The sequence below is a fragment of the Ranitomeya imitator genome, chromosome 5 (assembly GCF_032444005.1).
Source record: "Ranitomeya imitator isolate aRanImi1 chromosome 5, aRanImi1.pri, whole genome shotgun sequence".
Classification (NCBI taxonomy): domain Eukaryota; kingdom Metazoa; phylum Chordata; class Amphibia; order Anura; family Dendrobatidae; genus Ranitomeya; species Ranitomeya imitator.
This window is the reverse complement of record NC_091286.1, coordinates 568,759,455-568,787,055: the sequence shown is the minus strand read 5'-3', so window position 1 is coordinate 568,787,055 and position 27,601 is coordinate 568,759,455. Positions and strand designations below refer to the sequence as shown.

Below are 27,601 nucleotides of genomic sequence, written 5' to 3'. Positions count from 1 at the left end.
AAATCAATGAGAAAAGAAAAAAGCTGTGCACATGGTGCAGAAAAATCTGCGCAGAAACGCTGCAGATTTCAAAGAAGTGCACGTCGCTTCTTTTGTGCAGTTCTGCAGCGTTTCTGCGCAGATTTTTCTGCACCATGTGCACAGCTTTTTTCTTTTCTCATTGATTTACATTGTACTGCACAGAAACTGCATCAAATCTGCAGATGCAGATTTAGTGCAGAAAATTCTGCACCACATTTCCTACGTGTGCACATAGCCCAAATGATCCGCAGGAGATGGGGGTCGCCCACTGTGCAGCCCCTCACAGATCGGCCATATGACACGATGACTGTCAGCGCCTCTACAGTTAGTGCCTGCTTATTGCACTTTATTGTCACAAAACAAACCCGTCTGCCTGACTCCAGAGAACAATAGCGTACATATAGAGGGAGGCAGACAACATGCGCGGGGGAGCGAGGCCCCTGCACAGATCAGCAACATCCAGGAGGAACGAGCAGTCCCCGCAACAGCTGACGTGCCACCGGCTGAGAACTACACCTCCCGGCATCCCCGGCCGCGCTGTGATTGGTCCGCCTTGGTGACGTCACATGTTTTGGATTTTCAGTGTCATGTGTTCTGTGCTCTTTGTTTTCAAGGATAGAAGAGACCGGAGAGGACTGAGAGGTATCAGGAGGCTCATCATTGTGTGACGGAGCCCAGCGGAGCCGGCACTGCACGCGTCCATGCCGGGAGGAGGCGGCCAGGTCAGTGTCCTCTCCATACTGCACCGAATCATGTGCGTTATATAGGGAATTACTGCTCTTCTAGTGGCTCCTGCCGGCTATTGTCGTGCTTCGGGGCATGCTGGGACTTGTAGTAGTCCACAACTGCTGGTGGGGTTCTTACAGTCTCGGGGCTTTATCCACGAAAAAAGTGACAGTGACATCCAGAGAGGACATTGCCGTTATGTAGGATTGTGCAGATCACACTGTACAGACTGGGTTGTGTATTGTACGTCGTACAGACATTGTAGAGACCGTGCCATAGAGCCCACCCTGTAGAGACCGTGCCGTAGAGCCCACCCTGTAGAGACCGTGCCGTAGAGCCCACCCTGTAGAGACCGTGCCGTAGAGCCCACCCTGTAGAGACCGTGCCATAGAGCCCACCCTGTAGAGACCGTGCCGTAGAGCCCACCCTGTAGAGACCGTGCCGTAGAGCCCACCCTGTAGAGACCGTGCCGTAGAGCCCACCCTGTAGAGACCGTGCCATAGAGCCCACCCTGTAGAGACCGTGCCGTAGAGCCCACCCTGTAGAGACCGTGCCGTAGAGCCCACCCTGTAGAGACCGTGCCATAGAGCCCACCCTGTAGAGACCGTGCCATAGAGCCCACCCTGTAGAGACCGTGCCAGAGACCACCCTGTAGAGACCGTGCCATAGAGCCCACCATGTACAGACCGCGTCAGAGACCTCATTGTACAGACCGCGTCGTAGAGACTGCACCATACAGACCGAGTCGTAGAGACCTCCTCGTGCAGACAAAGTCGTAGAGATTGTGTCATACAGACAACGCCATAGAGACCGCGCCGTAGAGACCGCATCATACAGACAGCACCATAGAGACCTCGTTGTAGAGACTGCATCATACAGACCTCGTCATACAGACAACGCTGTAGAGACCGCGCCATAGAGACCTTGTCGTAGAGCCCTCATCATACAGACCGCGGCTTAGAGACCTCGTCATAGAGTCCTCATCGTTTAGACTGTGTGGTAGAGATTGCATCATAGAGACCTTATCGTACAGACAGCGCCGTAGAGACCTCATTGTACAGACAGCGCCATAGAGACCGCGTCATAGAGACCATCATACAGACAGCGCCGTAGAGACCTCATTGTACAGACAGCGCCATAGAGACCGCGTCGTAGAGACCTCATCATACAGACAGCGCCATAGAGACAGCGTTGTAGAGACCTCATCGTACAGACAGCGCCATAGAGACCGCGTTGTAGAGACCTCATTGTACAGACAGCGCCATAGAGACCGCGTTGTAGAGACCTCATTGTACAGACAGCGCCATAGAGACCGCGTCGTAGAGACCTCATTGTACAGACAGCGCCATAGAGACCGCGCCGTAGAGACCTCATCGTACAGACAGCGCCATAGAGACCGCGCCGTAGAGACCTCATCGTACAGACAGCGCCATAGAGACCGCGTCGTAGAGACCTCATCGTACAGACGGCGCCATAGAGATTGCGTCGTACAGACCGCATTGTAGAGACCACGTCGTAGAGATCGCCCCATATTCACCAATGTTTTTGGCTGTTACCCCGGATGCCCCAATGTTCTAAATGCTGTTATAATAACTTATTTGCCAGGTCCGTGGGAATCACTGGTAAAAAGTGGAATATAGCACTGTATTTGTTCAAAGAGGGGTTCAAACTAACTAACAAGATGTTCCCATCTTATTAAAGGGGCTGAACCAGAAAGTCCTCCCATTGTCTATGGGTCTTCCATAAATAGTGGCACTCTGTACTCGGCTTTCTGTTGCAGTCCTCTAGACAATGTATGGTGCGGAGGCCGAGCGTGAGCATCTCTGCTCCATTCAAGATGGGGCTCTGCAGAGCCTGCGTCTCAGTATCACTGGGCGCCTATACTTTTGGGAATAACTTCTTTGCGATCACACACTTCTAGGATGTGACATCATGGTGGGTTTGCGGCCTGACCTCTGGGACTGATGTAGTGTTGTTACTCCTCCTTTTAGGCTTTCCCTGCTCAACAGCGCCCCCCCAGTAACCTGGCAGTGCAGGGAACTGCTGCTGACCCCATTCAGACTGGGCAGAGCAGGTAAAAGTGGTGGAGCCTTATCCCAGTGTTGCATTCCAAGAGGTCGGACCCCCGCCAGCCTATCCTAGCGATATACTGTCACTTTATAAGAACAACCCCTTTAAGTAGAATGAATATGTCTGGGCTCCTGATAAGTAACAAGCAATGTGGGCCCTCAACCGGTCTGTGCTTTCCCTTGAATGTTAGTATTGGGGCCTATATTATGATGGAAAGTTGGCGGGTGCCCTGGTACTTGTAGTCCCCAGGTGCCAGAGACAGGAAGATGTCAGGGCTGTATTGTGGACAGCGGACGGCAGCAGTCAGGTCTCGCATCGTGGGCTATAAGGTGAGGTTGGCCATGGCTCCTGGTTGCCTGGAGATCAGCTGTATGACAGAGCTCTCTGCCTCGGGCTACAAACGTCTCCTCGGAAGTTGTCGCCTGTGATCTGCTCACCTGTACACAAAGGCAAACAGCTCCTCTGTGGGGCCGGCCTCGCCTCAGCCCGTCACGTGAGCCGGCGTACCGTGTTTATTTACACCGTGTCCCAGCAGAGGGGCGGGCAGGGTGTCGTAACATTAGGTAGGGTTATTTACTCTCCTCCAGCTTGGCTGTCATCATATGCCTGAGTTATGGGCGAGCTCTGTCTGTTGTGTCCTGTCCCTCTTCAGTCCACGTGACGGAGGTGTGCGGAGGGGTCGTCCCATCAATCCACCGGATAGGTGACTGCTCCGACCAAGGGAAGCCCCAGCCATTATGGGAATGGGAGTCCCACATCCCCTCAGTGACTGGAGCGTCACTGTGGCGTGGTGTGTGCTCCACAATGACCCCATACTTCTTCCCTGTCATTATATGATGGGCTGATTGTGAGGGGTCCGGAGCCCAACCTCTGTCAGTCTATATAGAGAATAAGACCACCCTAAAGCAAATGTACCCTCAGAACATGCTGCCATTGATCATAGCACTGATGTATCTGCTCGGACCCCAATTCTCGGAATTGGTTTGGACCCCCAGTGATCAACAAGTTATCCCTTATCACATGGATAGGGGATAAAGTTAACATTTGAGAATACCCCTTTAAGTGTAATTTAAAGGGATCCTGTCAAGTTCCCCAAGCCTCCTAAACCACCACCATAGCACTTTAGAGCCCTTTTTGCATTCTAGTAATGTCCATGTTCTCCCAGTCCAACCTTTATATGTGTGCCAATACCAGGACCAGTCCGGCGGGACATCACGTCCCCCAGACCAGTCCAATCTGTAATCGTGATTCCCCGGCATGACTGATGTCCTTCCCAAATACTCAAGTCATAACCTCTAATGGGAATAACTTCCAAACTTGACAATACCCCTTTAAGGGCCTTTACCAGTGGTCAGTAATCCCCCAGATCCCCTGAATGTTAGCGGACGGACGTTTCACAGGGGAAATATATGAAGAGATCGAACACTGATGTCGTAAATATCATCGTCTGAGGCTGGTTTCACATTGGCGTTTTTTGGGGTGCGTTTTTGCGGTAAAAAACGCAAAAAAACGCATGGTGAAAAAACGCATGTAAACGCGTGTAAACGCTGTGTTTTTTTGACGCATGCGTTTTTGCATGTGGTGAAAAAAACGCGGCGTTTTGACGCGTTTACATGCGTTTTTACATGCGTTTGCGTTTTTTAAATGCATGCTGAGAAATGTGTGACAGCTGCCAATCATCAAAAAAAAGTAAAAAACCCACTATAAACAGAAACAGTTAGGGTTAGGGGTAGGGGTAGGGATCATAACCCTAAAGGGATCCTACCCCTAACCCTAACCCTACCCCTAACCATAAAGGGATTAGGGTTAGGATCCCTTAGGGTTAGGGGTAGGGTTAGGGTTAGGGTTAGGATCCCTTAGGGGTAGGGTTAGGATCCCTTAGGGTTAGGGGTAGGGTTAGGTTCCCTTTATCACCTTTATGTTGGGGGGTGGCATATGAGTGTGTTTTCTGGTTTTATAATAAAAAAAGCATGCGTTTTTTACCGCAAAAAACGCATGCATCCCCATTGACTCCAATGTATTTTTTTACCCCAAAAAAACGCATGAAAACGCATGCGTTTTTTTTTTGGTCCAAAAAACGCTTCTAAAAATACTACAAGTAGCATTTCAGAAAATGAACGCATGCAGTAAAAAAACACATGCGTCAAAAAACGCGACCAAACGCGTACACAAAAAAAACGCATGCGTTTTCAATGAAAGATAGGGGAAAAAAACGCATGCGTTTTTTTGAAAAAAAAACGCTGCAGACAAAAACGCAAGTGTGAAACCATCCTGACTGCAGCAGCACTTACCCCTCATGTCAACAGGGAATATGCTGCAGACAATCAAACTGCACGCAGCGGTACGATTGTTGTAGTCACTGGCAATAACATACACCTAGTGTTTAACCCTTTGTGACCCCCCCTCTTGTTAACCCCTAGTGATGTTCTGTGTGTTCCTAATATAAATCCGCCACTATGTGATCCCGGGCGATAATTTCGGATATCGGCGCAGCTTCGGTGCTTTACTTCTGCAATAACACAGAACAGGACTTGCTTTGTTTATCTCAGTGTTTCCACCCGGGACGGCCGTGTCCTCCGAGCACGTGGGAATGTTGACTGTGGGACACTAGTGGTGACGCTTGGGTTAACTGCGGAGCGTGTGAGCAGAGCTGCACCCCCCGCTGCGCCGGCACTATACGGTTACACATCGGCCTGGCCTCATTTCCAGCCTGCATTGTTTCTCGCCGTTCTCTCCTCCTCTGTTGCTGCCAAAGTTTTGCAAAAAGGAAACTGATCCGGCTGCAGTGAGGAGTGTAGCGTGCGTCGGCCGCAGCGCACGTCACCTGAACACCACCGCGCTCGTCCGTCGCCAGTAATGTGCACACACTATGTGGTCGCACTAATAAATGGGGTTAGTATTGGCCTAGGTGACTCACTCCGAGAATACGGTCACTCAGGATTACACTTCTCTAGCCCCGGCTCCATTTATATACTGGGGCCCTTAAAATAAATCTATTCATGGCTGATTCTAGCGCTGGTGTACGGTCCCCACCCAGAACAAAAACAACCGTGACTTCCCTGTGACGGGAAAGACTGAAGGGGCTGCGGCACTATATCATCCATCGTGACGTGTCATTACACAGTGCCCCTTTATACTGGATGTGTGGACATTAGCAAACATGGCTTCCAAAAACAGCAACAGTCTAGTCCATGGACAGTGTAATCTGTTGGTGCACCATGAAGGGAACCTGTCAGCATGGTTTTACATACAGGCGTAGATGATTGTCCCTTAATAAAAATGACACCTTTTTTGTACGGCTCTTTTGTGGCAAAGATGCGAAATCTAGTATAAAATGCGTATGCAGATCAGGCTGGTAGCTCACTGGGGGGGTGTCGATGGAAGAAGCAGTCTGACACGCCCTCAGTGCTTTTCCAGCTTGATTTACATGTGCTAAGTTTCTTATTTTTTTTTTATTGGAGTAGGTGAAACCTCTGCTCAGCCGTACCCCTGCAGTATGTACTTATGTAAAAATGTGCTGACAGGTTCCCTTTAAGTGAAATTACCAGCTGCAGTACCAGACACAACCTGTGAACCACAGGGGCGCTCTAATGGAGCAGCTACATCTTTGTAATATTAGGATTGTACCATGAATTGAAAAAAAAAAAAAGTATAACGACCTCTTCCAATAACCATATGGGGTCACTGGTTTGAGAACTAAACGGGATCTTTCGCCATAAGCACTGGTGGCGTATCAGCTCTGGTGGCGGCTTAGGCTACTTTCACACTAGCGTCGTACGACGCACGTCGCAATGTGTTGTTTTGGAGAAAAAACGCATCCTGCAAAGTTGTCTGCAGGATGCGTTTTTTCCCCATAGACTAACATTTGCGACGCATTGCCACATGTCGCAATCGTCGTGCGACGGTTGCGTCGTGTTGTGGCGGACCGTCGGAACAAAAAAACGTTGCTCCGCCCCCTCCTCCCTGCAACTCACAATGGGGCAGCGGATGCATTGTAAAACTGCATCCGCTGCCCCCGTTGTGCTGCGTTGTCACAGGATGCGTCGGCACGTTGGCCGGACGCACTGCGACGGGCTGACGCTAGTGTGAAAGTAGCCTTACCACCCGGAAAATAAAAGAGTCGGGCTTAATAAGTCGACCTCAAACACATTAGGTTCCAATGATATTGGCTTGTTCGACTGACTTTAATTTGTATGCGGGCCTTTAATCTTATACATTGAGGGCATGAAATAATAGAATATGGAACTAACATATGACCAAAGTCTTTGGAAGACTTTCTAGTGGAACAATTTTTTTTTTTCCTAAAAGGGTCTGTACCAAGATTAGAAGTTACACTCAATCCATAGGATAAGAGATAACTTCCTGATCACGGGGTGGGGGTCCGACCACTTAGCTGCCCCATGCGCTCCCATCAAGAATGAATGGAGCCTATGCTCGACCCCTGCTCTTTCCAGAGGGAGCACCATTCTCAACTGGACCCCCACCAGTAATGTCGTTACTAGTGATGAGCGAGTAAACTCGTTGCTTGGGTGGTCTCCAAGTGTTTGTTAGTGCTCGGAGATTTAGTTTTTGTCCAGGCAATTGCATGATTTACAGCTGCTGGACAGCCTGAATACATGTGGGGATTCCCTAGCAACCAGGCAACCCCCACATGTATTCAGGCTGTCTATCAGCTGTAAATCATGCAGCTGCGTCAACAAAAACTTAATCTCCGAGCTTTCACAAATACTCGGAGACCACCCGAGCGTACTCGGGAAAACCCGAGCAACGAGTATACTCGCTCATCACTAGACGTTACCTCTTATCCGATGGATAGGGGGTAACTTTCAATCTCGTTACCAACCCTTTGCTGTGAGGAAATAGCTACAATACACTGACAGGTTATAGCACCGTCAGTAGGATGAGGTGGTGGCGACCCTTCGTTGGTGACAGGGCTGTGGAGTCGGAGTCAGGGAGTTGGAGCCCATTTTGGTAGAGTCGGTGTCATGGAAATTGAGGAGTCGGAGTCAGGGAGTTGGAGCCCATTTTGGTAGAGTCGTAGTCGGTGTCATGGAAATTGAGGAGTCGGAGGTTTGGTTCTCCACAGCCTTGGTGGAGAGCGTTGGTTGATGAGCACCTTGGCGGCTGCCACTTTTGCCCCTCAGCCGTGGTGGCCTGAATGAGAGTTGTGTAAGGGGAGTAGTATAACGATCAGTTCCCTAATATAACGTTGGTATTGAGTTGCTGACAGTGCACCCCGTCGTGATTCTGCATGGCTGGCAACCGACCCCAGTGAGAAGGGCCGTTTTCCAGTAATAACACGAGGTCAGGGCATTGCTAGTTCTGGCTGCAGGCCTGTGCCATCTGCTCTGGCCTCAGGCTCCCTTCACCTTATGGCGTTGTCTCCCTATTTGAATATTCGGTTGGCAGAGGCGCGGAGACACAGGCCGTGTTTGTTCTGCTTTCCATACAGTGTCGGTTTGGCTCAGGTCAGAGGATTGGCTAGATCACTGCTCGGCTGTTGCTGAGGAGCTTATTTTAGGCTGTCAGTGCTTCAGTTGTCTTTTCTTTGAGATTCGGGCATTCTGCCAGCACGTTAGGCCTGGGGCACTCAACGAATCCGTGCTTGTGTCGGCCTCCTGTTCCTTTTTTTTTTTTCAGCTGTTTTTCTCCTTTCCCTGTAATTCACAGAAGAGGAAGGGACGTTTGCTTTGTTTCTACTTTTAACCCACAAGGAAGCTGACGTCTGAGACCTGCCTCATGTTCGTGATCACTATTTTTTTTCTCCCTCTCGTGTTTACCAGGATGTTCCTCGGTTTCGTTTTTTTTTTTTTCTTTTGCTATTTAAAGTGACGCGGTGTTTATTTCAGGCTACGTCAAAAAGTTTTACCAATGTTTTTTAAGCATTTTGATTCTTGTATATGACATACACACATAGCTGGCATAATAGTAACAGTATAGCTATAAAATCTCATCAGCTAATGTGCTCATCAGCTGGTAGCGGTTTTCTTCTATAGGACTTGTTCATAGCTGGCAAGAAACGTTATAGAATTTTAAAAGGCGTCATATCTGAGGAAGGGGACGTCGCTAGTCTTTATTTTTCTACAACAGATACATGGATCCTGTTATTGGATCCCAATGAATATATGTTGGCAGCCAAAAATATCAAGTTATCTCCTATCTCTATGATGGCGGATAGCGTGCTTAATCTTGGGGGAGTTTGGAACCCCAAGAACGATTTCAGTTCTCTACAGCCATGTCCTGAATGGAGCAAAACTGCATATACATGACCTCCACTCCATTCATTGTCTATGGGACAGAAGGAAATAGCCGAGTGCTTTGCTCAGCAGTCCCATACACCGTGAATGGAGCCGTGGCCACACACCTCCATTCAATACGAAGCTGTAAAGACCGGTTCTTGAGCCCCATTCTCAGAATCGCACTGGATCTGACCACCAGCAATCAGCAAGTTATGATCTATCATATGGATAGGGGATGACTTAATTTTTGGGTGGCTAACTCTCTAATGCCCCCATACATGTTTGATCATAGTTGGTTGAGCCCACCGATCTCTAGTCGGATCGGTTATCTCCCACGTCTCCCCCAACAGATGTTGTCAGGGACATGAGGATTTGCAGTTCTCCCACTCCTATGCCAACTCTACTCCAGTGGTGATAAAGTGGAAAACTGGAAGGACAAAAAGAACAATAGGGTCTTATCTGGTTAATAAGTGGGCAATCGTGCTCACGTGGTCGGGTTGTGTGCTCCAAACCACTAAAATGTTTAGGTGGCACAGACCCACGGTGTTGTAAATACAAAAGACTGGAATCAAATGGGTTAAAACTGCGCTGCCATCGGAAAGATGATGAGACAGGAATCCAAGATTGCGGTTTATTGGCCAACGCGTTTCGAAGTTTGAGACTCTGTGGTTTATCCTGATGAAGAAGTTTGAAACTTTGAAACGCGTTGGCCAATAAACCGCAATCTTGGATTCCTGTCTCCTCATCATTTTTCCGATGGCAGCGCAGTTTGTGACCAATGACTGTAGCAGAGAGGTCACCGCTTCAGCCTGTGGTCCCAGGAAGCTCCAGGATTGGCGTGGCGGGGCACATTTACTGTAACACCATCATCTAGAGCAGTGTTCCCCAACTCCTCAAGAGCCACCAACAGGTCATGTTTTCAGGATTTCCTTAGTATTGCACAGTTGATTGAATGCTTGCCTGTCCAGGTGATGCAATTATCACCTGTGCAATACTAAGGAAATCCTGAAAACATGACCTGTTGGTGGCTCTTGAGGACCGGAGTTGGGGAACACTGATCTAGAGCAAATGTAGGCCATTTCCTTAAAAGCTGTGGAAACGCCAATATTTCCAATGTGAGTGCTGAACAACATATATATCATATTATGCAGTGGATCAGGGCATCTACCAGTGCATTAGGCTTGTCATGCCAGGGTCCAGGGCATCGGAGGACAGTCCCCATGGGAGATGTAATGGTAGTTGCATCCTTGTTTCTTAAAAACAGTACAGCAAGTCATCATGTATTCATTTTGCAGTACAGAATACAGCACCATGGCACCATTAGTCCACCTGTGGCCTGTGTCTGGTACTGCAGCTTAACCCCTTATATTTGATTGTCACGATTATGGTATTCACTTGCATTTTTACACTCTGTACCTGACAGATATCATTTGTTGACAAAAAAATGGGGGGAAAAACAAGCACAAAAGAACATTATCCAGATAACTGCATTATAGGGTGGTGTGTAGTGATGAGCGGACGTGCTCGGGTAAGGTGTTATCCAGCATGTTCATGTGCTAACCGACTGTCTTTGGCTGTCAAACAGCCTCAAGACATGCCGCCGCGGGGACGCGAACATATTTTTCGAGCACGCCGAAGACACTTAGCACCCATGCATGCTCGGATAACACTTTACCTGAGCACGTTCTCTCATCACTAGCACTGGTGTGCAGTGCTTCCCTGGTTAGGTTGTGATAACGTGCAACTCTTTAACGAGCTCAAGGTGTGATCAAATTACTGCTGCTCCGCAGGTTGGGGGATCCAATGTAGAGATCTGGTAGAGGACATGCGGGTATGCTGCTCCACATGTTGAGGCATCCAGTATAGAAATCTGGTGGAGGAGATGCAGGTATGCTGCTCCTCAGGTTGGGGGATCCAGTATAGAGATCTGGAGGAGGAGATGCATGTATGCTGCTCCTCAGGTTGGGGGATCCAATATAGAGAACTGGTGGAGGAGATACAGGTATGCTGCTCCTCAGGTTGGGGGATCTAGTATAGAGCTCTGGTAGAGGAGATGCAGGTATACTGCTCCTCAGGTTGGGGGATCTAGTATAGAGCTCTGGTAGAGGAGATGCGGGTATGCTGCTCCTCAGGTTGGGGGATCTAGTATAGAGCTCTGGTAGAGGAGATGCGGGTATACTGCTCCTCAGGTTGGGGGATCTAGTATAGAGCTCTGGTAGAGGAGATGCGGGTATACTGCTCCTCAGGTTGGGGGATCTAGTATAGAGCTCTGGTAGAGGAGATGCGGGTATACTGCTCCTCAGGTTGGGGGATCTAGTATAGAGCTCTGGTAGAGGAGATGCAGGTATACTGATCCTCAGGTTGGGGGATCTAGTATAGAGCTCTGGTATAGGAGATGCAGGTATACTGCTCCTCAGGTTGGGGGATCTAGTATAGAGCTCTGGTAGAGGAGATGCAGGTATACTGCTCCTCAGGTTGGGGGATCTAGTATAGAGCTCTGGTAGAGGAGATGCAGGTATACTGCTCCTCAGGTTGGGGGATCTAGTATAGAGCTCTGGTAGAGGAGATGCGGGTATGCTGCTCCTCAGGTTGGGGGATCTAGTATAGAGCTCTGGTAGAGGAGATGCGGGTATACTGCTCCTCAGGTTGGGGGATCTAGTATAGAGCTCTGGTAGAGGAGATGCGGGTATGCTCCTCAGGTTGGGGGATCTAGTATTGAGCTCTGGTAGAGGAGATGCGGGTATGCTGCTCCTCAGGTTGGGGGATCTAGTATAGAGCTCTGGTGGAGGAGATGCAGGTATACTGCTCCTCAGGTTGGGGGATCTAGTATAGAGCTCTGGTAGAGGAGATGCGGGTATGCTGCTCCGCAGGTTGGGGGATCTAGTATAGAGCTCTGGTAGAGGAGATGTGGGTATACTGCTCCTCAGGTTGGGGGATCTAGTATAGAGCTCTGGTAGAGGAGATGCGGGTATACTGCTCCTCAGGTTGGGGGATCTAGTATAGAGCTCTGGTAGAGGAGATGCGGGTATACTGCTCCTCAGGTTGGGGGATCTAGTATAGAGCTCTGGTAGAGGAGATGCGGGTATGCTCCGCAGGTTGGGGGATCTAGTATAGAGCTCTGGTAGAGGAGATGCGGGTATGCTCGGCAGAGAGTCTGTAGTATTGTAGTATGTTTGTAGTCTTATTCTTAACGCGTTTCAACATCTGTGGTTCTCCTGATGAAGAAGCCATAGAGACTTTCAAACGCAATGAGGATAAAACCACAAATATTCTGCAATACTCTGGATATCCTTATTATCAACCAGCAGCGCAGCATGCCCTCATCTCCTCTACCAGATATCATTTGCTGGCACTTTCCAATAATTCTAATGTGTAGCGTTCACCTTGTGTTACTCGGCTCTGTGCATCACAAAGGTTGTTATTACCCCAGGGAATAAAGCATTCAGGACAGACACATGGAGGCGCAGATGTTTGCGGTGTGCTGGCGGCAGACGCTGACATTATTGGCATATTACATATCAGATCCTTTGTTAGCCTAGAATACCACTGTTTATCTTTCCGAGTTTTGGTCTCGGCATTCATCGGGCTCCTGAAATACCTCTTTGTACTTTACAGAAATGAGAAAAGCAACTACTTGAACTATCAGTGAACTGCAAGTTCTCCAATCTTGACTTTCCACTATGAATTGTTTAGTGATTTTCTGTAAATGCACCTTACCTTGTTTTACCACTGCAAAGTTGTCACATACGAGACCTATACTCAGAGATCGTATCCTACCTACTAGGGGACAACCCTGTTAAACATATATGGCACATGCACCGGTCTTACCCTCGGGACCCTCACCTACTGGAAAAAAGGGATTCCCATTCTCTGTTTCCTGATCTCTACACTCCGCACCATTGGAGAGGTAGCCATGATTGTGCATTGCTGTATTGACTGAAGACCATGGGAGTTATGGAAAGTGGCTTATTCTGCTCTCCATTGGGCTTTGTGGACAAGATGTTGGCAGTGAGTTGGCCAATGGAGAGCAGAATAAAGAAAAAACAATCAATATACTTTTTCTACGGCCAATACCAATGGGCTAATTCATTTTTGCTTTTACTCCTTTTTTTTTTTTTACCTGTTTTTCATTTTGCCTCTTATTCCTCTTCTAATTTTTTCCTTTATTTTATGTTTTCATCTTTTTTTTTTTTTTCATGTTCGCTTTGTTTTTGCAGATTTTGGGGCTTCCAAATGTTTTCAACTGACTCATCAGTTGTGACTTTTCTACAAAGTTAAACCATTTTAGTGCGAATGTGTTCCGGTCTACTCCGGAGTGATTTTATATATGCCAAGTTTTGCAAAATTTTAGCAGAACATACAACTTTGTGAGCTAAAAAGCCTAAAAAAAAAAAAAAGGATAAAGGCAAAAATAACAAACATTTTTGAAAATTCATAAACCATTGTGCATCATTTAAAATTATTTGCCCCCACTGAACGTCAACCACTAATATTAGACCAAAAAAAGCAAAGTAACCCCAAGTTCTTCTTTTGCACAAGTTTTTATAGTTATCTTTAAAATATGTATTGGAGGCCAAGCTGTGTGGTTGCTGTCATTTGTTTTCTGGTCTTGATTTCAGAGGTCGTTAAAAGGTACGATAAATGGTTTTTAATTACTAGACCGGAGTCACACTTTCGAGTCAAATTCGAGAAACTCGAGCAAGTCTCTTGCCTCAATACCTGGCACTGCCGCCGGCACTCGGGTCCAGAGTATGCGGCTAGATATATTTCTATGCAGCTGAACGCTCTGGTCCTGTGTGCCGGCGGCAGTGCCGGGTATTGAGGCAAGTTTCTCGCATTACACTCGCGAGTGTGACCCCGGCCTTAGTCAGATACTGAAGGGTTCCAGGAGGATAAGGGCGATAGGACCAGCCTATCCGATATACGCCTGTAAGTATGTGGCCGATGCATCCAAGAATGGTTCTTTTCAGTGGATGCCTATGAAACCTACTAAAGCATTGGATTCCAAGAGCTGATTTTAGAGCCTCCATTAGTTTCTATATGTCAAGGGTAAAAACAATAGTATTTTTAAAAAATATTACTTCCTTGAAAAAGAGGACTTGTTGACTAATGACTTACATACCATCAGCGCTGATGGAGCTGGGTCAGTTTATCTCTACAAGGGAATGGATTTTCTTGGAAGAAAAAGATGGTATCATCTCAAGAAAAAACAAATACGCAAACTGTCGAAAGAAGCGCTATGAAAAAATAAAATACAAACTGCCTGACATAAAAGCAAGTCATAAAAGTCAAAATAAATACATGTCGCCTCATTCAGGAGCTTGTACGAGTGGGGAAGATTTCACTGGAGGAAATATTTTCCTGGTCTTAGACTTCCTGTCACTCCCCTCATTGGGAAAACACAATGAAGAACAGTTTTCCCTCCATTTGTAGCAAGAATTAATTTAGTATCTGATTTGTAAAATGTAGATGCGTTGTGCTTACTCAGGATAGAATACGTGTATACCTGCTCTCTAATCTGCTTTCTTTGGAAAAAGTTGGTCAATAAAAGACGCCGTAACCCTGGAATATCCAAAGTTCTCTCTGTAATAAAAAATCTTGTAACAGGGTTTGTTCACACCAAGTTTTTTCATGCTGGAAACAAAAGCTGAAGCTTACTGCCAAGGGTTTGCTTGTTTATTAGACTGGGTTCAGACAGGCGTTTTTCATGGCCCGTATATGACTCGCTATGCCTGGACTGACTGTGGGTCTTACGACTCGAACTTACAGCCATCACTGGTTTACCGCGACAGACAGGAGCCAGAAGACTGCAGCGTGTGATTTCCAGTGTTAGTCTTGTGCTGCCTGGTATGAAGGTGTCGGTTGTTGCTAGAGGCTTTTGGAGTATTGTTCTGTGATTATTGCTAGGTGTTTTGGCTGTGTTCAAATCTTCATCCTCTCCTATATGGTTTACTTACCTTTTCTCCCCGGTGTTCCCCTCTGTTGCCTGCGAGTGCATAACTGTATGTTTGGTGTTTTTATTTATCCCTCTACGTCCTCCCTTGTTAGTCTGGTTTGGGTATATACATACACTATTGCTCCCTACTTCTTTGGTTGGAGAAGGAGGATAGAAATAGGGCTGATTCAGGAGTTCAGCAAGGTACATGGCCCTCATCTTCACCATCAGAAGTAATCCGGGGAGCAGGAATAGCTATGGCGCCCCTAACGTTAGGGACAGGGAATGAGCCCCTGGCCCCGGTTATCCCACAAACAGAGTTGTGACAGCAGCCTTATATGTGTTTATGAGGCTGTAAGTTTGGGTCGAGAGACCTGCGCCCATTCCTGGTATTGCATTCTGTATATAGACCATGAAATTCATTAATCTAAACCCAGCCTAAGGGGGCTAATCCATGTGTGTCTACTTGCCCAACGTGTCATTTATTAAATAAATTTCGAAAACCATTTTAGAAAAAAATGAGGCAATATGAGCAGCCACATGGATCCCAAATATGAAACCCAAAGCATACCACTAGTGGACAGGAGCCCAAGCTTTCACCTATGATGCTGCTCTGTAGACATGGAGTACACTATCCTTAAAAGGAATCTCTGCTCACCTTGATTGATCAGATTTGTTATTTCTGTGCAAATATTTAAAGGCTTTCTCTTATGAAAGGAAATTATCATCTATCCTCAGGGATAGGTGATGACTTCTAGATTGGTGAGGGTCCAACCACTGGGAGCCTCATGATCACTAGAATGATATTCACTCCATTGATTTTTTTTTTTTTATGGAGCTTCCGAGCAATGTGGCAGTCTCATATATGGTGCAGCCATCGAGCATGATGTGCTCCATTCTACTTGGATAAAAGTGCCTTGTTCTGAAACTTCTTTTCACCGGTCAACCCCTTGGATGTGCCATGTCCTTCTGTAGTGGGGAAACTGTCACTTATTTCGGAGCCATATGCGTTCAGATTTCATCTGTTGTAGGTGCCAACACAGGGAGCTGAGAAGTCAGAAATGGAGCAGTCGGACTAAGGCCAGATGTTGGGATTGGCACAGCCCTGATAATTAAGTCCATCAGTCATTTCTATATATTTCTGTGTCAAACGCATCGGAACTGTTCCCGGGAGATGAATGATGAGATGCTGCTGCCATACACAATAGTGTGTGACACAAAGGCCGGCCTGAACTTGTTGAAATGCCCTCTGATGTTCTACCTTCCATTGTATTCATGTCGGGATTTGTAGGAACTTGCAAATTACCATCTTTTGTGCCAAGTTATCTCTCTAACAATTCATGCATGCAAGGATAGTACAGGTTGTTAACACTTTAGAGGCAATTTTATAAGGAAGACATCATCAGAAAATAACCTACTGTTTAAATTAGATTTTTTTTGTGTTACATGCAGTTTTTAAACATTTTTTGACATATCACAATATTTCTTGGAAAACCAAAATTGGTAATCCTGCAATTTTGACATTGGCCACTAGAATTTTTTTTTTTTTTAGACTCTTAACACTTCCTTAATATACAGGAAGATTGCAGCAGGCTCCTTATCATTAGAGGCAGGGTTTTAATGACAGGTAACATCTCTATGCACAGCTGAAAACACGGGAGTCTCCAGTAACAATATGGGATGTCACACCTGACCCTGCTTCCCCTTCCTTCACCATCACCCTTGCACATTCTCATTAGATGCTTAATTACCAAAAATAAGGTCTAGGCCTGACCATTGTGGCTATGTACATGTGTTGTTTCCTGAAACAACAGGAAGTTAGAGCCTGAAAACCCCCTAGTGGCCAGTGAAAATGGCAACATTTCTCATTTTGTTTTTTAACAATGCATGTGATACCAAACCTGAATTAATCACTAGGTCAGATGATTGTTTCCCTTTAAAGCTTTGTATGATAAAAGCTGAACACTTACATATTGGCAGTGTTTAAGGGCTAAGGCCTCATATCGCCATATTACCGCTCTATTATTAAATGGTGGCATAATAGGGCACATTCAGAAGTGCTTAGAACCTTTACCATACCATGCTTCTGATTATATATGGACAAACCATGGCAAATTCACTGCCTGCTTACTTCGTAGCAAATCGAGCTATCGTACACATGACACAAAGCATTATTTGAGCACATAGATTGTACATGGACCAATGTTAAGGTACCGTCACACTCAGCGAAGCTGCAGCGATATAGACAACGAGCCGATCGCTGCAGCGTCGCTGTTTAGGAGCGATCCAGTGATGTAACGGCGACTCACTTATCGTTCTCGCTGGTTGTTAGCTCCATGTAAAACGTTGCTGGCGTCGTTGCTTTTGCTGTCAAACACGACGATACACGCCGACCTGGCGACCAAATAAAGTTCTGGACTTCTAGCTCCGACCAGCGATGGCACAGCGGGATCCAGATCGCTGCTGCGTGTCAAACACAACGAGATCGCTATCCAGGACGCTGCAACGTCACGGATCATTGTCGTTCTCGTTGTAAAGTTGCTGAGTCTGAAGGTACCTTAAGTCAATTCATAGAAACTTCCTCATGTGAAAAGAAATCCGTGTTTGCACAAGTTACGGTAAGTCTGATTTGTGATTGATACCCACCCTTTAAACCTAGAGGCTGTATACTACCTGTATGGCATTAATTTTCACACATCCAATGCAAAAGGAAACAGAACTGGATCTTTTTTGGGGGCATAAAAACTGTCTAAAATGGATATTTACCGAGGTGAATTTAACATGTCTTCAGGATACAAAACGAGCAATGTTTCCCATTATGTAGTAATTATTTTGGCAATGAACAATCTATAATTGATCAGATAAAGTTTGAGCTTGATTCATGTGTTCTCTTACTTTAAGAACATGGGAAAGGTAACGTGGGAAGGAGAAGTACGAGAGTTTTACTGTGGATCAACCAAATACGACCACAAGAGATGAACTGATAGGAAGAGGTGACCAGTATATTTACTACAGAAATAACCGGTACTGTGAAGGGGAAACTGATGAACAGATAGCGAAGCCAGGAGGATGTAATAGAAGAGTAAACAGGCTGTGAAGGGCAGGTGGAGGGCAAAGGGGATGGGGTGATTTCAGTATTTGATAACCACAGGTAAACTGGATGACATTTCAAAAAGTAAAAATAAATGCTATATTGTCACATGTTCATAGCACCAATCAATCAACGAAAATGCAAATCATGATATGTGGCGCTACTGTGGCCATCTCCATATATAACTAACAACTAAAGTAGCACTATGTAACCCTACAGCATGCAAACATGAAATACATAAAAATGGAATTGCATTACTTCTCTAGAAAATAGGAAACAATGAAGATACATAGCGCATAAATTGGCCAATTCATGTGTGCCCCGCAGCCAACGACAAGGCGATCCTCTTTGCTGGGAACCTAACCTAATATTAAACCTCTGCTGGGCTGCAAGCCCACAATTAAATGGATAGGTAGTGAAAACCGCCGTAGGCTGATGGTTGGAGAGCTCAGTCCAAGAGCCTGTATCAGACTGACCATCACTTCCAAAGAGAAAACCGGTGTGAACAGATGCTTACTTAGGCTACTTTCGCACATCAGGTTTTTGCCGTCAGGCACAATCCGGCGAGTTTTGAAAAAAACGGATCCGTTTTTTTCCCGCTGGATCCGTATTTTTCTCATAGAGTTGTATTAGTGCCGGATTGTGCCTGATGGCCACATGTTTCATCCGTTGTTTGCCGTATCCGTCTAAAATAACTTTTCCGGCGAACGGAGAAAATGTTCATAGGAACATTTTTTCTGTCCGGCAAAAAAAACGCACAGCGACTGTTCCAGCGATAAACGGATGAATCTGGCTTCCGAATCCGGTTTTGCATGCATTCTCCATATAAACATGCACAATTTCCGTTCTGGGGTCTCTCTCTCTTTTCCTTCTCTCTTTTCCTTCTCTCTTTCCCTTCTCTCTCCTCTCTCTTTCCCTTCTCTCTCCTCTCTCTTTCCCTTCTCTCTTCTCTCTCTTTCCCTTTTCTCTTCTCTCTCTCTCTCTTTCCCTTCTCTCTTCTTTCTCTCTCTTTCCCTTCTCTTTACTCTCTTCTTTCTCTCTCTTTCCCCGAAACAGGAAATCCAAACTCTTTCCCCAGGTTCAGTAATAAAAACAAACAAAATGGATCCAGCTAAAAAATGGATCCGTTGCATCCGTTTTCCACAATTTGCAACGGATCCGGTTTTTTTTTTAATAGAAATTTGCCGGATCCTGCCTGTCTAAGTAGCCTTAGAGTAGCCACCTCCATATATAACTAATAAATAAAGCTGCACTCTGTAACGCTATAACATGTAAACGTGAAATACATGACACTGGAATTGCATTACTGCTCTAGATAATAGGATAAAATGAAGATACTTAGCGCATACATGATTTGGCCAACTTATGCGCTAAGTAATTGAATCCTATTTTCTAGAGCAGTAATGCAATTCCAATTTCATATATTTCATGTCCTGCTGTAGCGCTACAGAAAGCAGATTTATTTGTTAGTGTTTCTGTGCAAGATAAGTAATACATTTCTGGGAAGCTGACATGGGTGAAGAAGGAAGTGGCTGCTTATCAACTTCGAGCGAACTTGTGTAATATTTATCCCTTCTTATAACACTGAAGTGAATAAGGCAATGGTAAAATACCGGCAATACCTGGCATAGCCCCTAGATGACATGGTGGTATACAGAGCAGTGTAAACCGTGAAGAGCCTGCAGCGATCACCTGAATGCCAAAGTCTCTTCAAATGGCTGTTTGGCAAAGGTGCTTGGATTCGATTTCTTCCTCCTCACCAATCTAATGTTGATGGTCTAGGCCAGGAATACTGTGAACTTAGAAAGACCTCTTAAGGGGTTTCCAAGACTAAGCTATTGATGACCTATCCTTAGGGAAGATAATCCCTAAGTGCTTGCTCACTTAAGACCGAGGGTCAATGCTTTTATTGATCCCCTTCAGTTTGCTTACCGACATAGATTGGGGGTGGATGATGCTATTCTCTCTCTGTTACATAGGGTACATTCATTTCTGGAGATTGACGGAACCACGGTGCGAGCGATGTTCTTCGATTTCTCGAGTGCATTTAACTCCCTGCAGCCACTTTTACTACACAAAAAGATGACTGATATGAAGGTGGAGGAGGGGATGAGAAATTGGATAACTGACTACCTATCAGATCGGCCACAGTTTGTACAGATGGGAGCAGTGGTGTCAAGCAGATTATTGAGCAGTGTAGGTGCCCCCCAGGGAACGGTGCTTGCGCCCTTTCTATTCACACTGTATACTTCAGACTTTCAGTATAAATCTGAACTTTGCCATCTTCAAAAATTTTCGGATGACTCTGTGGTTGTGGGATGCATTAGGGGAGATCAGGGGGATGAGGAATATAGAAGGGTGGTGTCGCATTTCGTGGATTGGTGCAATGGTAACTATCTGCAGCTAAATGTTAAGAAAACCAAGGAGTTGGTGGCCAACTATAGCAGGATAAAGTTGGAATGCTTACTGATCACTATTGCTGGTCAGGAGGTAGAGCAGGTGGAGAGTTACAAATATTTGGGGGTCCATTTGGATAGCAAACTGGACTGGAGATGCCACTCAGAGTTTGTCTACAAGAAGGGGATGAGCAGACTGTATTTCCTAAGGAAACTGAGGTCTTTTAATGTGTGTAGCAAAATGTTAGAAATGTTCTACCAATCTGTGGTGGCAAGTGCCATCTTTTTTGCAATCACGTGCTGGGGTAGTAGTGTGCGGGCCTCTGATGCTAATAAGCTGAATAAGATTATTAAGAAGGCAAGTTCTGCTGTGGGCTGCAATCTGGACTCTTTTGGGGAGGTAGTGGAGAGAAGAACTCTGAAAAAGTGTATGGCAATTATGAACAATAATGCACATCCATTATATGAGCTATTCATGAGACAGAAGAGCACCTTCAGCAACCGGCTAATACTTCTGAGGTGTAAGAAGGAAAAATATAGGAAATCGTTTGTGCCAACTGCCATGGGAATGTACAACAATAACATTAGGGTTAAACCACCAAGGTGAATGTCTACTTATTTCTCTACATTCAGTTCACTCGTTGTGTATGTCATATTCTAATGTATAATGTTCTTCTGTCAACAAACTGTCATGTCAACTATGGAATTCCTTTATGATTTTTATGATTTAAGTTGTGCTGCTGTGATACCATAATTTCCCACGGGATCAATAAAGTGTATCGTATCGTATCGTATCGTATCGTAATCCGTATCATATTGGTGGGTTCCAGTACTGCTGAAAGCACATGGTGTACAGAGCTGAAACACAGCTCATTACACCGTGCAGTGGCCATTGTTGGGTACTGCAGCTGACCTGGCATTCACTGCACAGTGAACCACCACTACACAGTGTACAGAGCTGAAACCACACAGCTCATTACACCGTGCAGTGGCCATTGTCGGGTACTGCAGCTGACCTGCCATTCACTGCACAGTAAACCACCACTACAGTGTACAGAGCTGAAACCACACAGCTCATTACACCGTGCAGTGGCCATTGTCGGGTACTGCAGTTCACCTGCCATTCACTGCACAGTAAACCACCACTACACAGTGTACAGAGCTGAAACCACACAGCTCATTACACCGTGCAGTGGCCATTGTCGGGTACTGCAGCTCACCTGCCATTCACTACACAGTGAACCACCACTACACAGTGTACAGAGCTGAAACCACACAGCTCATTACACCGTGCAGTGGCCATTGTCGGGTACTGCAGCTCACCTGCCATTCACTACACAGTGAACCACCACTACAGTGTACAGAGCTGAAACCACACAGCTCATTACACCATGCAGTGGCCATTGTCGGGTACTGCAGCTCACCTGCCATTCACTACATAGTGAACCACCACTACAGTGTACAGAGCTGAAACCACACAGCTCATTACACCATGCAGTGGCCATTGTCGGGTACTGCAGCTCACCTGCCATTCACTGCACAGTGAACCACCACTACAGTGTACAGAGCTGAAACCACACAGCTCATTACACCATGCAGTGGCCATTGTCAGGTACTGCAGCTCACCTGCCATTCACTACACAGTGAACCACCACTACAGTGTACAGAGCTGAAACCACACAGCTCATTACACCATGCAGTGGCCATTGTCAGGTACTGCAGCTCACCTGCCATTCACTGCACAGTAAACCACCACTACAGTGTACAGAGCTGAAACCACACAGCTCATTACACCATGCAGTGGCCATTGTCAGGTACTGCAGCTCACCTGCCATTCACTGCACAGTGAACCACCACTACACGGGTAGCATCAGAAGCGGTGCTGCGTCAGGGAGGTGAGCCTTCCATCTTTCATTTATAATATTTATTTATTTTTTTAACCCATTCAGATCCATGAGTAAAAGATTTTTACCTCCAAGACAACACACTACTTTTTACAAGAATACCTATAACTGACCAAACCTAGTAAAGGCTCTCCTGAAAACAGCCAAAAAATCTACAACAAGATCAGGAATGACACAGCCCACATAAAATGAAATCCTTCTTTATTGATGCAAATATATGTAAAGAAAACTATAAATACAGATAAAAAAAAAGAGAAAGTCAAACAGAGGCAGGGATCCCTTGGCACAATAATACAAGTTGTCTTCATAAAGGAGTAGATAAACATAAATATGTGAATATGTTAAATCCTCAAGAGGGGTAAAGCAAAGTGTTTGCAAATAGATAGACTGGAGAAAATCCTAGTGATCCAATAGATCTTTGAGAGTGACCCCCAAATGTAGAGAAAAAGGTATATACATAGAGGGGGATAAGCCACAATGCTAATCACGTAATTGGGTCAAGCAAGGTCCTAAACCTTCCAGCGATGGAGTCCTGGGTTCAAATCCCACCTTGGACAACATCCGCAAGGAGTTTGTATGTTCTCCCCGTGTTTGCGTGGGTTTCCTCCGGGTTCTCCGGTTTCCTCCCACATTCCAAAGACATACTGGTAGGGAATTTAGATTGTGAGCCCCATCGGGGACAGCGATAATAATGTATGCGCTGCAGAATATGTTAGCGCTATATAAAAATAAAGATTATTATAATAAACACATAGTGGTAATTAAATAAGATGGTGAGACAGAGATCTCACATAAAGATTCCTTCAAAAAGAGGACACACTGAGAATACCATGAAATGTCATGGAAATGACGTGCTGACAGAGAAGACTGAAGGTAGTAAAATGCAGGGTAAGTGATGAAGCCAAAGGAGGGCAGTACCCTGTGTGGAAGCCAAAGGATTTGCCACTGACGCGCGTTTCGCCGGCAGCTTCATCAGAGGGGTGATGTTAGGGCCTGGGCACCAGCTATTTATGACAAGGCTTACTTTGTGCGGCACTACTTGTCTGTCCAACGGTCCTGAATATGTAATAATCCTATTGGGTGAAGAAATTATACTGTATAAAGTGAAGTGATTTGATGTAAAATAAGAGGAAATGCTAATACTAATCAGTATTGGGTATCATTTATTGAGCTTTATAAGACCAGACGTCATTCCCTCATTTAGGCTATTAAAGCAGTTAATTGTCTTCTCAGCCATTGTGTAGGCTCCAGCGACTGTAATTATTCTTCAGGAGTTGTTGCTGGCCGTGAGATGATCCCACGGGTCAAAGATGTGTTTCTATATCAGTCCTTGCTACTGCTGTAAAGAAAACTCATGGGTGGAGCTTAATGGGTCAAAGTTCAGATCATATTAGGCCTCGCTAAGGATCTGTCTACATACTTTGCCTCTGGAAAATTAAAAGGGAAAGGATGCTCTGTAGAAGATGCCCACACCACAGCTCCTCCCTTTTCTCTACACTAACCTCTGCACAGGACACGGAGCATGCCCATAACGCTCTCCCAGACTATTGCTCTCTATGGAAAGTGTGATCAAATTTGTGATTGCTGATAACTGCAGCTCAAGCAAGATGGAGACTGCATAATCATGTACAGAATGTAGAATAAAAATTGACAATCTATAGATTTTTTTTTTTTTAAAGGAAAGTGTGTTTTAACTAATACATATGATGCTAAAAGTGAAATATTTCTTTTAAGAAGATTGTGCAGTTTTGGTGCATTCTGTGATCTCACCCCTGATTGCCAGAATAAGGGGGTGAATTACATCCGTAACCCCCTTGTCACTGTAGTACTGATACTGGACATCTTGCACAATATTCCAATTACATTTCCATTGATCTGCCACGTCCTTTGCTTAAAAATATGGAAGTCAGTGGTATTATGAGGTCGTAATCAGTGCTGTTGAGTCGGTAAGCCAAACCTTTGACTCCTCAATTTCAATGACACCGACTATGACTCCGACTCCACACTCCAGGTCGTAATCTTCACCAGTGTAATTTTCTTACCTTTTACATGACCTACTAGAAGGTGTTTTTTTCCTTTAAAGGAGTTATCTAATTAAAGAAAACTATACTTCATTATTCTTACAGTAGCACTTTATGCCAGGTACTAATATAGTTCCATTTTCTTCGATCTTTGGATGTCTGCTCAGGTGCCGGGTTCACTCCTGGACTGTGCTTCATACAGGACTTTTCCTATGTCAGCAAGTCGTCAGCGTTGTGTATGAAGGGAGCTGACTGATTGGCTCATGTCAATAACTAAGCTCCGCCCCTTCCCCTGTCACAGCCAATACTATTTTTGGCATATTTTTGTATATATTTTTTAACTCGACAATCCCTTTAAAATGCTTCAAGTGCTGGGATATTACTAAGCAGTGATATGTGGTCCCTTAGGAGAAGGAGCATGAACCATGAAAACAGCCACGAACAATCAAAACAACCACTAACGATCTATTCGTTCCCAATATTCATGACTTTGATCCAAGAAGTTACATAAGAAGCCTAATTTACTTTGTGGTGAGAACTGCATTTGTGATGTGAGAAATACTGTTGTTTCTACAAACTTTGCATAATCAGTTGTAACAGAAAATATATAAGCAATCTTATCGGAGAGATTTGCTTCTTTTTCCACTTATGAGCCACTTCTCCCTCCTACAATGTCTATTTAACTCATATTCATTCTGAAAGGCATCTAACATTCACCTTATTTGCCGGTGGTCTGCCAAATCACTGATCATAAAGTGTATAAAGCACCAATGATGAGGCCTATAAAGAGGAAGGTGTGTGTGAGAACATATGTAGGGAGACAGACATTGTGCTGCAGTTTTCCTGTGTTTACATCAACAGCAGTGCTGGATTCACAGCTATACTGCTCAGTAGTACTGCTGTATAATGTCATTCCTGCTGCTGCTTCTGAGCATGTGTTGGGAATGCAGCTGATGTGATTTAACTGGACATTGCAAAGGCATTTGATACTGTGCCATGTAACAGCCTTATACTGAAGCTCCAGAAGCAGCACATGATTATCGGCACCCGCTTTTTAAAACTCTTAAGTTCTCAAGAACATTGAATTCTGTAGTACAGCTCATTGCCTAGGTTATTGGCCACCTTTGCAGTCTATCAGTGGTGGCTGGTTTCTTAAACAGGAAGCATGTGCTTGCAAGGGGCATCGCAGCCGAGAAGGCAATCGGATCCCTGGTCAGTGCCCCTGCACACATCCGATGATGCATCCGTAAAGCAACCACTGGATGGCGCACAATTCAGATCAGAGGTGCAATCATACCGTTGTTGTGAAATCTCAGTCTTCAGGAGCAACTGCCCTTCCTTCCCTGACAAACAGGAAGCGAGGGCGCTCCTGAAGAAAGCAGATTGGAAAGCCCCTTTAATGGCAGACTTTATGACCTTTACATTCTTATCTATGACTGTATCAAATGTTTGTACTACTCCATTTTGTTACTTAAAGGGATCCTGCCACCTATTCCTTAACCCCTCTGTGACCTTAGACGTACTATCCCGTCGAGGTGCCCTGGGCTTATCTGACCCTGGACGGGATAGTACGTCATAGCCGATCGGCCGCGCTCACGGGGGGAGCGCGGCCGATCGCGGCCGGGTGTCAGCTGCTTATCGCAGCTGACATCCGGCACTATGTGCCAGGAGCAGTCACGGACCGCCCCCGGCACATTAACCCCTGGCACACCGCGATCAAAGATGATCGCGATGTGCCGGCGGTGCAGGGAAGCACCGCGCAGGGAGGGGGCTCCCTGCGGGCTTCCCTGAGCCCCCCGCAGCAACGCGATGTGATCGCGTTGCTGCGAGGGTCTCCTCACCTCCCTCCCTGCTCGAGCCCCGGATCCAAGATGGCCGCGGATCCGGGTCCTGCAGGGAGGAGGTGGCTTCACAGAGCCTGCTTAGAGCAGGCACTGTGAAGGCTGCAGCGCTGCATGTCAGATCAGTGATCTGACAGAGTGCTGTGCAAACTGTCAGATCACTGATCTGTGATGTCCCCCCCTGGGACAAAGTAAAAAAGTAAAAAAAAATTTTTCCAAATGTGTAAAAAAAAAATAAAAAAAAATATTCCAAAATAATGAAAAAAAAAAAAAAAAAATATTATTCCCATAAATACATTTCTTCATCTAAATAAAAAAAAAAAACAATAAAAGTACACATATTTAGTATCGCCGCGTCCGTAACGACCCGACCTATAAAACTGTCCCACTAGTTAACCCCTTCAGTAAACACCGTAAGAAAAAAAAAAAAAAAAACGAGGCAAAAAACAACGCTTTATTATCATACCGCCGAACAAAAAGTGGAATAACACGCGATCAAAAGGACAGATATAAATAACCATGGTACCGCTGAAAGCGTCATATTGTCCCGCAAAAAAAGAGCCGCCATACAGCATCATCAGCAAAAAAATAAAAAAGTTATAGTCCTGAGAATAAAGCGATGCAAAAATCATTATTTTTTCTGTAAAATAGTTTTTATCGTATAAAAGCACCAAACCATAAAAAAATGATATAAATGAGGTATCGCTGTAATCGTACTGACCCGAAGAATAAAACTGATTTATCAATTTTACCAAACGCGGAACGGTATAAACGCCTCCCCCAATAGAAATTCATGAATAGCTGGCTTTTGGTCATTCTTCCTCACAAAAATCGGAATAAAAAGCGATAAAAAAATGTCACGTGCCCAAAAATGTTTTCAATAAAAACGTCAACTCGTCCCGCAAAAAACAAGACCTCACATGACTCTGTGGACCAAAATATGGAAAAATTATAGCTCTCAAAATGTGGTATTGCAAAAAATATTTTTTGCAATAAAAAGGGTCTTTCAGTGTGTGACGGCTGCCAATCATAAAAATCCGCTAAAAAACTCGCTATAAAAGTAAATCAAACCCCCCTTCATCACCCCCTTAGTTAGGGAAAAATAAAAAAAAATGTATTTATTTCCATTTTCCCATTAGGGCTAGGGTTAGGGCTAGGGTTAGGGCTAGGGTTAGGGCTAGGGTTAGGGCTAGGGTTGGGGCTACGGTTAGGGTTGGGGCTAAAGTTAGGGTTAGGGTTTAGATTACATTTACAGTTGGGAATAGGGTTGGGATTAGGGTTAGGGGTGTGTCAGGGTTAGAGGTGTGGTTAGGGTTACCGTTGGAATTAGGGTTAGGGGTGTGTTTAGATTAGGGTT

The 27,601-nt window shown here is 45.4% G+C and overlaps 1 protein-coding gene across 3 annotated transcripts in view; it reads left to right on the top strand.

The window, feature by feature from the left end:
* The first annotated feature begins 567 nt into the window (after positions 1-567).
* Positions 568-27,601, top strand: part of KLHL24 (kelch like family member 24) — an 85,000-nt gene continuing 57,966 nt past the window's right edge. For 2 of the 3 annotated variants that reach the window (XR_011312503.1, XM_069727778.1), the window contains exon 1: positions 584-743. The gene's annotated coding sequence lies outside the window, so the exon portion shown is untranslated. Of the gene's footprint in view, positions 744-27,601 lie in introns of all 3 variants that reach the window. The other variant, XM_069727779.1, reaches the window with a different exon arrangement.